Here is a 12,706-nt window from a genome sequence, read left to right as displayed (position 1 = left end):
CATATTGGTGATCTTGTTTCTGAGCAAAGTTGTCTAATCTTCGTATCACAAGTAACTAGTAAGATTGCTAGGTTAAAGTATATTCACATTTTTAAGATCATAATGCTAAAATTACTGTCCTAAGAAGGGTTCCAGGGGTTTATTATCTCCAGAACCCAAAGGTTTTGGTCTTTCAACATTTTGCTAATATGATGTGCAACTTTGTTACTCAGTCTACCAGTTTAGTGGAGCCAAGGATTTGGCTTCAATTCACATTGCATATAGTTCATGCCAGGTGCTATTCACTATTGTATGCCTGCAATTGGAAGTCTTACCCAAAGCTCAACTTTATTTACTATTTGTTGAGAATTTTATAATTTGGAACCTAGAACTCAAAGCTACTATAGTAGTCTCTTAGTGGTGCATTGTTGCTCCCAGATTTAAGACTGCAAAAGTGACTATGAAGAAGTCACATATCTTATTAGTAAGAAACACTTTCTTTCTTCCATTTGTTTAAACTCGCGCACGCGCGCGCACACACACACACACACACACACACACACACACACACAAAACTTCCTCTTGAGAGCGTTTGGAATTCTCAAACCTTTACCACAAATCTTAATGAAACCCTATGATGACGAAGTACATAAAGTATTGAGATCATTAAGAAGAAAGAGGTCTTATATTTGCTAAGTATGAATTGGAGACCTGATGACATTCTCTGACAAGCAGTACCACATGTGTTTTTTCTCAGTGTGTTCCCATAGAGTTGAAGCCTAGTCCACCAAGCCTAGTTATCCCAAATAACATTTCCAACAGCTTTGTAACATGAGAGTAAGTCTGGTGACAGGCATTCCTAGTGCTAATCTCAGGACTGTCAAGAATTTTCCATGAAAAAATATTGAGTTTTATTTTTCAAATACAAAATGGGAATGACCTCATTTGCCTTCCTCACTAACATGTGTAGGGATTAATCATATAAAATGGTTCTGTGATCTCCTGATAAAAGTTGATATGTGAATAAAGAATATTATATTGCTAAGAGCACTGAAAATGTCACATGAAAATATTGCACATATTTTCAATACACATCCTCTAAAATAGTAAAACGGATGCAAACTATCCCATTAAAATAATTGATAATTTTGAAAGCTATTAAACTAATAGAAATCATTGCACATATTGGCTCAATCAAAATTGATGCAAAAAATAAAACTGAAATAAATAAATTAAATAAATCGATAAATAAAATAAAAATAAATTGAAACAAATTGATGCAGAAAAATAAAGTATATGCCAAAAATAAATGATGCAAGAAAGAGTAGGCCAGAAATACTTCTTTGCTTCCAAAAAGATAACCTCTAATAGTAAAACTTTAATAGAAAATGTTACTATTATGTTTGGAAAAATTTTTTTTCTTTCATTCATTTACTTAAATGTTACTGAAAAACTGTGTGTCAGAACTGAAGGAACTCGCAGAAGTCTATCTGTGGGAAACAAATTCACAGAAAAGACTATAATAAAATGACACTGTGGAATAAAAGCAGTGTATACAAGGTATTGTGGTGGCATAAAAGAGTTTCACAAGCAAGGTAGGTGACAAACCGGTTACTGATGAATGAGCAGGAGACTTCTTGGCAGGAAAGTGGGGAGAAGTCCACTGCAGAGAAGAGCATGTACAAAATCAGACTTTTCAGAGAATCACAAGTTCTCCAGATGCGTCTGGAGCAATAATTCTCAACTGGAGATATTTGGTAATATCAAAGGATGTACTGGGCTTTCACAACTCGGCGAAAGGCTGCTATTAGTATGTACTGAGTAGAGGCCCAGGCTATTGTTCAACGTCCTACAGTAAACAGGACAGTCACACATGACGAAAAGAATTATCCAGTCCAAGATGTCAATAGGGTGGAGGTAAGGAAACCCTGGTCAGGAGCATAGGATGCAGTTGTGCGATGTCTAGAGGCAGACTGAGCTTGAGATGCCTGAGGCGTGTTCAGGTGGAGAGATCCTGAGGGGGTTTTATGGTATGTTTGGAGCTGATGGTGCAGGGTGGACATAGAATCAGAGAAGTTGGGGACGACTGTTGACTTCTCTTCTTTGGAAGCCATGCACTCCTCTCTATGACACTGGTTTCCTGTAGCTTTTTGATCCCTCTGTTCCATCCCTGACTTCCTCCTAGACTTCATCTTTCTACTTCCATCCCTGCATGTACTGGGATGTTCCCAAAAGGCTGCCCTTGGCCTGCCAATTTTATCACTTCATATTCTCTTTACTGATCTCATTTCCTACAAATGTGTGACAAGTAGTTTGTGGAGTAATTCAGAACATGGGTGCTAGAACCAGGGGTGCAAATCCTAGTTCCAATGTGTACCCCTGTGTGCCTTTTTGCAAGTTACTGTACAGTGGTGATGATGATAGTACCTATGTCATGAAGTTGTAGGGAGGAATAAGTTGAACTAATATCACAGCACTTAGAACACATAGTAAATTCCATGTGCACATCAGACTCATCTGGAACTTATAGGCTCATATGACGGAACTGCTGGGTTATCTCTCTGAATGTCTTACCTGCTCACAAAGTAACAGAATAAACTCATTATCTTTCTTACTCCCCTCGCTGGTAATGCTACAAGCAGACTTTCGTTTCTATTTGAGGGCACCACAATTATTAAGGAGACTCAGCAGATATCCCAGATGAGCCCCTCTCTTTCACATCTCATCAAATCATCTCTAAGTTTTGTTGCTTTTACCTCCTATGCAGTTTTGGAAACTGCCCCCTTCTCTCTGTCCCACTGCCAATAATCTACAAAATCAAGAGTTTTATCATCTCTCACCCTAACTACCAAACAACAATATCCTAACTAACCCTCACTCTAGCATTGTTCCCTTCTAATCATGCCTTCACATACCTGCTGGATTGATTAGCGTTTCACTGGCTCCCCATCACCTATAAAATAAAACCTAAACTTACCATATCATACAAAGCCTTCCTCCACCTGGACCCTGCCTTCTCTACAATCTCACTGCCTGACACTCTCTATCTTGAATCCTGCCAGAGGATGAAATTCAAGGCGTAGAGTAGCTTCACTTTTTCTGTATTCCCTCTGGCAGAAATGTATCCCTTTGCCTAACTAACTCCTATTCCTCCTATAACCCCCACAAAACATGTGTACAATCTTCCTCTGTTATCCCATAACATCTGCTATTGAAATTCTACCACTTCTCTTTGAATTGAATGGCAGTTTACTCCTCGAAGAAAGGGAATAGATTTATTTATGACAGAATCCCAGCCTGTAGTGTAGAGTCTGGCACAAGGGAGATGCTTAGAAAATGTTTGTTGAATAAACTTCTAATTGGAGACATCAGCAGGTAGGTGGTTATTAATAACATGGAAGTGCATGAGGTAGTTTGATGGACTAAAAAGGGGAAGGGGGCAGAAACACAGAACTAAGGCAAAAGTTGCATTTAGGGAGGGACATAAGAAGGAAAAGACAACCTAGGACATCAAGAAAAATTTTCAGAGATGTAGGACGATAACATTAAAAGAATAATGACATGGAAGCCAAAGGAGGACAGAGTTTCAGAGCAGAAAATGGTCAACCATATCGAATTCCATAGAAAAGTATGGAAAAGGTCTATAAAGCATTCATAAATTTAGGCAATTCCTGAAGTACTTAAAATATAATGCAGTGCATGGAAGTCTAATTGCTGTGTGTGTTTAGAAATAAATGAAAGGTAAGGTTGTAGAGAAAGCAAAAATAAATTACATTTCAATATGAGCCAGTAAAATTGAAATGAAACATAGATAAACTCAATTAACTATTTTACACACATCTTTAATTTCTATATCCCTTTATAATGATAATAAGTAGTCATATGAATTATCATCTTGAAAACATTCAATATGTGACTAAACCTTATCTGCCACTATTTTATTTGGAGGCTGTAAGCATTCTTTTCTTCGTTAACATTGTTGGATCCAGTCTACCTAGCCTCACTTCCTACCCAATCCATTTTCCATAGAACACACAGAATTATTGCCTGAAAAACATCAAAGTAAATTTGTTATTTCCAAATTTAAAAAATTCTAGTAGTTCTAAGATGTGTAAAGGATATTATCTGAATTCTGTACTTTTTGTGTATCGGGTGTACACAGTCTGCCTCCGTGTGTCTTTCTGGTTTCAGCTTCTACCACTTAGGCTTCTCGCCATTCTTTCCTCCCAGTGTCCAGCTCAGACATCCCCAACCCACCCAACACTTTCTCTACTCCTAAAATGTCCACAGAGCCCAATACCTGATAAGCACTCAAGTTTGTTGACCAAAGGTATGAATGAATGAATGATTGGATGAAAGCTGCTAGAATCAAGTGTAGAAAAACTCAATTACTCCTTTGAAACCATTATGTATGTAAAATATCTTATATCTTTATACTTTTATTAGATTGCTTCCCTACTTAAAAAAAAATGTTAATTCAGTAGTGTGTGTGTGTGTGTGTGTGTGTGTGTGTTTATGCTCCATGGCATAGCTGGACTGCCTGGTCCTGTGTCTCTGACTGTGAACCCAGGGAAGTGGTGTCGCTTATCAATCAATAAAGAAAAGTGTGGTGTCAATGTGCTGACTCCACACTTGGGAGGGCAGCCAGACTGACAGTAGCCTTTAAGCCTTTAGAGGACTCAGAATGTTCACTTAATCTTGGGAAAGTCTTTGAGATGAGAGTATAAATGAATAGAATGAGAAAAATCTGAACTGGGAGACAATGTACTCCAGGTTTTAAATCACAGCGTCTGACCAGATGGTAAAGGTAACAATTATTTTTATTTTCCAGTAGAAAGTATATGTTTAGAAATACTGCTTAAGAATTATTGCCCTTGAAACTTCCAGTTCCCTAGGGAATCTGTGGAAAGCAACTGGACACCTGAACAGTACTGGCGTTCCATACCTGTTAAATACCTTCCTGTGGAGCATATTCTGTGAATCAGCTCAGGTCTGCTCCTCAGTTTCAGCATGATTAAATCTTCATGTGTCATTACTTTATTATTCACAATGAGAACCCAAAATAGAACATCTGCTGTGCCTGATATGGATTGGAAGCTCTGTTGCTACTTTAGTCCTGCCTGATAACGGCCTTATGCTAGATTGGTGTAGCACCTAGGATGAAACCCCAAATTTCAGTGCCTTCTACTGAGTTTCCAGGGCCACTAGACTTAGTTGCATGGTCCAGTATTCTCAGCCCTGATGCTAGAAGGGACATATAGTAGTTCTCTAAACTACATGTGCAAAATAAAACTAATAAGACAAGCCTTGATATTTTATAATTCTCCAAGGGAAATTATAAACTAAGCCCTAATGACCCTGAGAAATGATAGGAATTGTCAAATTATAGTGCCAAATCAAGACATATACTGGACCACACATGAGGTCCACCTCGGACAGCCCCTATTGTCTGTCCTTAATGTTACATTTACAGAAGGCAGCAGCAGCAACATAAGTTGCTTAAGTCAGACAACTTGCCAGAGCCTGCATTAACTCCTATTGCTCATGCTTCTATTTTTTTCTGATGCCCTTTATCTCTTCTTCTCTCACTCTTAATCTTTTCAATATAATTCTGGGGGAACTTTCACTTTGATTTGCATTTTTGTCTTTTTCTAAATATAAAGCATGCTGATCTCCTTGGAGGAAAGGTGCTATAGGACTGTAATACAGAGATAGACTAAAATTAGAAATATCATCACATTAACATTTTTTCCCCAATCGTTTGGTACTTTTGACAATGTACTATTTTAGTGTATCATGGGGTTTCACAGTGATTGTAAATTAAAGCTTTCCTTATGAAGACTGAAAATATACCTGACTTGGTAAATTCTTGACTTTCTGAGAACCCTATTTAAGGGAATCAATGTTCACTGTCTTTTTTTTTTTATTAAGCCTTAATACATTAATGACTAAAATGAATAACAAAAAATAAAAGATTTAAAAACAAATAACCCAATTAAAAAATGGACAAAGGATCTGAATAAACATTTCTCAAAAGAAGGCATATAAATGGCCAACAAGCACATGAAAAAATGCTCAAAATCACTAGTCATCAGGGAAATGCAAATTAAAACCACATGAAATATCATCTCCCCCCAGTTAGAATGGCTATTATCAACAAGATAGAAAATAAAAAATACTGGGGAGGATGCAGAGAAAAGGGAATCTTCCTATGTGTTGGTGGGAGGGGAGGGGATTGGGGGCAGAGGAGAAGTGATGGACTAATCAGTACACAACCATGCTATCTACCCTAAGTGAATCATTGTGCCGTATAAGCATGTATTAGATCAACACACTGAACCCACAAAAAAGTAATATAAAATTGAAAAAGAAGAAAAGATTTAAGTGTAAACAAGCAGAAGAGTCCACTGTGCCAGGTGAATCATAATAGACTCTTGGACCACTAACTCCAACTAATATTTTAAGACATGAATTTTGTTTCATACCTAAGAAACTGAGGCAATGCAGATGTTTCGTGCCTGTTTCTCACCCTCCCCAAGATCCTGCATCTTAAGTGTCAACGGAAGAACAACTTCTCTTTATTTTCTGTTATTTTTCTTTAGTAAAAATGGACATCAGATGGATCACACAGGAATATTTTTTTCAACATGGTATATTTGTTTTCTATCTATGTGAAGTAATCCGTTTTACTTAAAATTAGCAATACATTCTTTCAAACTTCCAAATTAGCATTTTGAAACATAAAATTGTTTATTGGCCTGCTTTGCAGGATAAATAAATGTCTGTACAGGCCCATTAGTTTTAAACCCATGATTTAGGATTCTTTTAAATGTGCTAAAATTAACAAGACTTAACTCTGTGGGTACAGAAAATAACAATACGAAATAATAAGTCATGCTGAGAATTGGACATTTGACAGGATTTCAATTTTTAATCTGGCCTCCCAGTTTGGGTGATCCTTCCTTTGTGGCAACAGTTCAGAAAATATTTGCTTGTCAATAAATGCAGGCAGTTTCTACACCACAGCAAACCTGGGTAAGCCTGAAATTTAGAAGGTAATGCCAAGCCAGAAGAATAGCTGGAGAGAATATGGTTTGATTTTCTAAACCACTGAGTGATTTGGTAATTGTAGTTTATATTGGCAACTGAATTCAAGATGTCACAGTTTAGTGCACAGCTAAGGTCAGTTATTACTTCATTATAATTATCTAAGGGCATCATTATACTGTATTTGATTGAGTTTCTTTCTTCTAAAAGCTAAAGGATTGTAAATGTTTCTCAATCTGTATTATATGCATATTTATGGTAAGGTAACTAAAAGAAAATGCTAATTTGAATGCCTATTATGTAGAACTTAATAATTCATATTAAAGTGAGCTTTGGCTACCCGTATATGAATTATCTTAAGTATGTAGAACAAATTTGAATATAATTAGTAATTTTAGGGAAAAGGTTATCTAATTAGGAGTATAAACTACTTTTAAGACCTCTACAATTACCATTTGCGTTCATCCAATTAATATAATAATTATAACTCATTCTTATTTATTACTTAATATTGAACAACTTGGAGTCACTATTCAAGTAATAAAAATAAATTTCTTCCTGAAAAATTTCATTTTGAACAAATATTACAGGATATTTCTATGTTTAGAAGTATCACATTGTACCAAAACTTTGACTGAATTAGTAGATTGTTACTAATTTCTATCATCAATTTAGATAACATTATAGCCAATAGTCTGTGGTATGAAAGGAACAGGATTTTTTCAGTGCAGGAAGGATTCACAAATGTAAGTGTAATCAATAGTGTAAAGCATTTTTTACCAGTCACTTCAATACTATTTTTAGTAACTGGCAAAACCAGCTAGTAGAAGTATTATAGCACAGTGCTTACAAATGCAAACTCTGGAGCCAGAAAGTTCAGGTTCAAATCTTGACTCATGCTGCAACCTTTGTGATTACCGTACCTGAGCTCTGTTGTGTGGGCCCTTGGTCTTTCATGTTGGGAATGCAAAGTCTCTGAAGATGTCCCTCTTCCAGAATCATCTCATTGCTACTTAGAGAAACCCATTTTATTTACATTTAGCAGTAATTTTTTGGACTTTCAAATTTCTGAATTAGAATAAGAATTGTTTATGAGCCTATTTTACAGGACAAAAATAAATTGTCTTTTCAATCAGTCTTTATAGATTAGGAGTCTACCACTTACAGCTTTGTGCATCTGGACAGGTTACTTAAAACCTCCGGAACTGAGTTTTCTTACCTGTAAAATGGGGGATATAATAGGTCTAACACATACTATAAATTGTAAATGGTATTTTATGTTTGGGTTGTTTTTTTTAGTGTCCTTTCTCTTTAATAGAAGTCATAATGAGACAATAGTCAAAAGCTGAAAGAAAATTTAAAATATTAAGGATTAAAATTTGGATAATCTGAGGTTAGTTAATCACCCTTGAACAATCAAAATCTGTATACAGGACAACTCCAAATATTAATATAAATAATAAAACTATGCTTCAAATAATAAAATAGTCCCATTTTGTTAGGTAGACTTTTAAAGTCTAAATAGGATTCTGTTTTAATGATTATTAATAATGCTTTAAACAGTAAAATGCTTAAAACATTATCTAAAAACTTATATTTACTGAAATACATTCAAATATATTCTAAACCATACAAAAAGATTAAAGTATATTTAGGTTATAAGTATGTTGTGTTTATTTACCATATTTGCAGTCTTTAAAATTGGATATGTCACACATTATATGTAATAAATCTCAATTAAGCCAAATATAGCATTTACGTAACCAGAGTAGCTTTTGTTCCAACCATTCTGAGAAAAAAAATTAATATTTTGTAAATTCAAAATAGTGATATTTTATGTTTAAATTATATGTGTGTATATATGTGTCTGTGTATATATTTCTGTGTAGATGAGTGTGTTTCTATATTTCTATCTATCTATCTATATATATACACACACACATAGACAGAGAGAGATATATCTTTATAATTAAAATGTCCTAAGACTCTTGTGATTGAGGTAGAAGGAAATGATGCTAAAATATAAAGTCCAGCTGTTTATCATTATCAGATATAATAAAAGCATGACTGACAGGCTTTACTTCCTTGACAGTATTATCTATATGCCTGAGGTTGGAAAGCACTTCCTTCAGTTTCTTTTTTGTTTATTAGTTTATTTGGGCATTTCCTTCTTCTGGTTTTGTTAGTTTGTCCGTAACCCCTTTCTGCTGAGAAGGAGATGTCTCTGGAAGTACTGTCATTCTATATAACTTCACAACAATAAAAACATTTGACTTTCTGTGGAATTCCTTGTAGCAGTCCTTGTTTTATGTGTAATATATGAATCATATATAGATACATATTAAAACATACATAACTTTCTTTTAAATTTAATGTTACTTGTTTGCCAAAATAACAAGTGCAAGTTTTCTGTAGAAACAGCTGAACTTCTCCTTCAGGACCTTGAACAGCTCTCTTCTTTCCTTTCAGAATTTCCTTACGAGAATAGTGAATGCTGAAAAAATATAGTTCTTCATAAATATGCTCTCGGATATTTCAATCCACCTCCCCTAAATACGACTCTTTTAAAAATTCTCTTTTAGCATGTCATGTACAGCTTAGAGTCATCAGTAGGAGTAAAAACATGATTTCTAACAATTTTGATGACTAGGACTCTTGGTCTGGGGACGCCAATGCTCTCGGGTGATCATTTACACTAACATAATCTGCTAATGTTTCTGCATGTGGATACTCCCCACCCATTGAAAATGAGGAGTGTCTTGCTTTTAATGACTATCAGACAACTTGTATCACTGTTGTCCATTCAGCCCTCCTCTGTAAGTGTCCTCACACACATGTCCTAGCACTGGGCTCTCCCTAAGGAAACTTCCTGGACTCCCCCAGCAGATCACACCCTGCAATTTTGTCAATCTGGGAGCATATCAGTTTCCAGAAGCCCTGAATAGGGGGCAATTCCCACCATATGTGCATAAGTATATCCTTTTCACTGCATCCTACTTGGTGATTGCCAGGGTTGTTATCAAGTATTTCCCTGATATTATCAGATGTTAGGAAACACTGACTCTATAGAATAAGCTCTGTATCTATGAGTGGTTTTGTTCCATATTCAGGAATACACAGAATGACTCTTGCCTTTAGTTTTGCTGCCATAATCAATTTAGGAGAAATATGCCACTTTTTAGGAAGGATATGGTTTTGAAAGGGCCTTGATTTAATATGTCTCTTTTTAGATGCAGTTATGAGTTGCACTGAATTAATTTCTTTTCATATTTTGGGGGATAGTAAGTTGGAAGAAAGAAGGACAAATATTGAAATCAGTTCAGATATTTTGGAGTGGTCATCACTTTGCAAATAATTGTAGATTTTGTTTTGCAAAGTTAATAATAATCAGAAATAGAAACACTATTTGACATTTAGACATTGTTTTGAATCTATAAATGAGATCTATTTCAAGTAGGTTAAACTTTTACATAAATTCAAAATAATTTTTCCGAGGGTAGATAAAATTTGAATTTTTTGAAATGAAAATTTCATGATCATTAACATTTTATGCCTACATTTGTATCCAATTCTCAGTGTTGAAAGTAATAATAACACTAAGTATAATACTGAGTAATAATAATAAAAAAATAAAAATAGTCCTATCAATTTGTGGCAATGTGTCCTCTTTTAATAATAATCATCATCATAATAACTTTAACTTTAAACTTGTCAATGATTTCTAGAAGATAGTTATTATGATCATGCTGATCACATATGCTCATGCGGTTATCTACACAAGGACACAAATTCTGGTCATAGTGCTCGATTTTTAAAAATTTCACACTAAAATCAGTTGATTCTCTCCATTGCCAACTCAGGGTTTTCTATGGAGGAGGGGGAGAACTATGCATTCAACATGTATTTGCCGAGCATCTAAATACCATATTGCAAGAATCTGAAAAGCATTAGGGATTCTGCCAAAATCAAGGCCAAAATAGTCATGGTCCTTATCATTATCTTATTTACATCTGGTGTGGAACATACACAGGCAAGTTCCCAGGCGATCAAATATCGTGTGATAAAGTGTCATTGAGGAAGTACGGGTTGATGTTGGGACCGTGTGTGTGTGTGTGTGTGTGTGTGTGTGTGTGTGTGTGTGTGTATGTGCGTGTGCGTGTGCATATGTGTGTGCGTGTGCGTGCGTGCGTGTGGTGTGTGTGTGTGTGTGTGTGTGTGTGTGTGTGTGTGTGTGTGTGTGTGTGTATGGAAGCCCGACCAGGACATTGGGGGAATGGGAAGACTACCCGGAAGAAATATTCAAGTTGAGACCTGAAGGGAGATTAGAGATGAGCCAAGTGCAAAGATGAGGGGGTGAGAAAGAATATAGTGAGAGCGGAAAGGGTAGGAAACTTGATAGGGATGAGCTAGAGATGAAGGTGGAGCATGGAGGAATGAAAGCTTTAGGGATCACATTTAAAGAGCTTACATTTCATCTTGAGGACAACGGGTGACACTGGAATACAGGTGGTTCCTTAATTAGTATTAACAAATATCACTCAGGCTGCAGTGAAGGGATAATGTCAAAGCGGAAAATAAAATGGAGTGAGGCCAGTGGAGGTGGCTGCAGGAGGCCGGGTCAGCGATGACAGCACCCGGGAGCCGCCGACGGTGTGCTGAGCGCGCGAGTGCCCCCTGGCGGTCACGTCCTGCTACCTGCGTGTACCGCCCGCCCCCAACCCCGGTCCTTGTTCGTCAGATTTACGGTGCGACTTTGGTCGTATGGTCCTGTAGTTCATTTGTACGTTCCACTTCATTTCTACACTCACCATGCAAGAGGATTTGCTTATGTTCAATCTGAGCATGTTCGTGATGCCGAAGATGCTTTACATAATTTGAACAGAAGGCGGATTTGTGGACGTCAAACTGAAATGCAGTTTGCGTAGGGGGATCCGAAGACACCAAATGAGATGAAAGACAAGGAAGGGAGGAAAGTGTACAGTTCTACGTGCTATGGTCATTATGACAGATACAGACGTTCTAGAAGCTACAATTATGAAAGAAGATCAAGATTCGGTCTTTTGATTGCAACGACAGAGGATCCTACCGTCCTAGAAACAGTACACCGACAGGAAGACCAGGGCGAAGCAGAAACCATTATGACAGGGATAGATTCAAGCACCGTAATCGAATTTTGTCGAGATCGAAATCCAATTCAAGATCACCGTCTAAGTCCCAGCCCAAGAAAGAAATGAAGGCTAAATCCCACGCACTGGTATCAACACTTGCCTACCTCTTTATGAGGGACGCTTGTTCTTCACACCTGTTCATTTAATGAGAGGCAAGTCCAATGACAACACTATCATTACAGGTGATTTTGTACTGCCATGAAATTTAAAATAATTTTGGAAAAAGGATTAGTCAGTTTTAAGCAAGAGTAACATTGCTCAGTATTTATTATTAATGTAGTACCTGACTAAAAATAAGAGAGTAAGGCCCTTAACCATATTTCATTTGGGGGGCACTAAAAATGACTTGACATGTTCAATCTCATTTAAGAATAGAAAGCTAGCATCTTTAGCAATCTCAGATTGCTTACTTGCAGATATAAGTAGGAAACATTGTGAGGAAATGATTCTTTTTAGAGAATTTTGTTTTAAATTTCAGTTTTAGTTATCTAGGCTTTGCCTGCAATGAACAA

General features: G+C 36.4%; 1 pseudogene; it reads left to right on the top strand.

Annotated features, from left to right (window-relative positions):
• The first annotated feature begins 11,650 nt into the window (after nucleotides 1–11,650).
• On the top strand, nucleotides 11,651–12,340 carry LOC134372723 (serine/arginine-rich splicing factor 10-like; annotated as a pseudogene).
• The last annotated feature ends 366 nt before the right edge of the window (nucleotides 12,341–12,706 follow it).

The sequence above is a fragment of the Cynocephalus volans genome, chromosome 3, assembly GCF_027409185.1.
Source record: "Cynocephalus volans isolate mCynVol1 chromosome 3, mCynVol1.pri, whole genome shotgun sequence".
NCBI classification, from domain to species: domain Eukaryota; kingdom Metazoa; phylum Chordata; class Mammalia; order Dermoptera; family Cynocephalidae; genus Cynocephalus; species Cynocephalus volans.
This window is presented reverse-complemented; position numbering and strand designations above follow the sequence as displayed.